The sequence below is a fragment of the Bison bison genome, unplaced genomic scaffold (assembly GCF_000754665.1).
Source record: "Bison bison bison isolate TAMUID 2011002044 unplaced genomic scaffold, Bison_UMD1.0 scf7180017857735, whole genome shotgun sequence".
Taxonomy (NCBI): Eukaryota; Metazoa; Chordata; class Mammalia; order Artiodactyla; family Bovidae; genus Bison; species Bison bison.
In genome coordinates, this window is record NW_011488308.1 from 4712 (window position 1) to 5211 (window position 500).

At 63.0% G+C, this 500-nt stretch overlaps 1 pseudogene across 1 annotated transcript; it reads right to left on the reverse strand.

Annotated features, from left to right (window-relative positions):
* Position 1: 1 nt before the first annotated feature.
* LOC105003810 lies at positions 2 to 485 on the reverse strand (annotated as a pseudogene). Its single transcript, XR_827154.1, has one exon. The product of XR_827154.1 is annotated as an interferon-induced transmembrane protein 3 pseudogene (transcript).
* Positions 486 to 500: the final 15 nt, after the last annotated feature.

The following is a 500-nucleotide window of genomic DNA, read 5'->3' on the forward strand; positions in this document are numbered from 1 at the left end:
CCGGGTGCCCACCCACCTTCACAGAGTAGGCGAATGCCACGAAGCCCAGGCAGCACCAGTTCAGGAAGATGGTGTTGAACAGGGACCACACGATGTGGTCGGGCACGGCGGTGTCGCTGCGGATGTTGATCACCGTGGTCGTCAGGGGCGCCTGGCTCTGGGGCGCCCCCAGCACGGCCACCTCGTGCTCCTCCTTGATCATCTCTGGCGCAGAGGGAACCAAGCACTGAAGCTGAGGAGCAGGATCGAGACGTGTGTTCCCCAAGGCAGAGCCGGCGCAGTTGTGGTCCGGATGTAGGCAGGAGCACCGGGGCTGGGGGCTGGGCCTGCCCAGGAGTTTCGTTTCTTGAATGTTTTGCCGGAGGTGGGAGGAACTGCTGCGCATCATGTTACACCGTGGTCAGAGGAAATGAGCTGGTGGAGGGGGCTTCAGGCCCAGCCCCAGCCATCTCGCTTCCCATATAGCGCTGAGTTCCCGCTCTGGGACCCTTCCCTAGCCT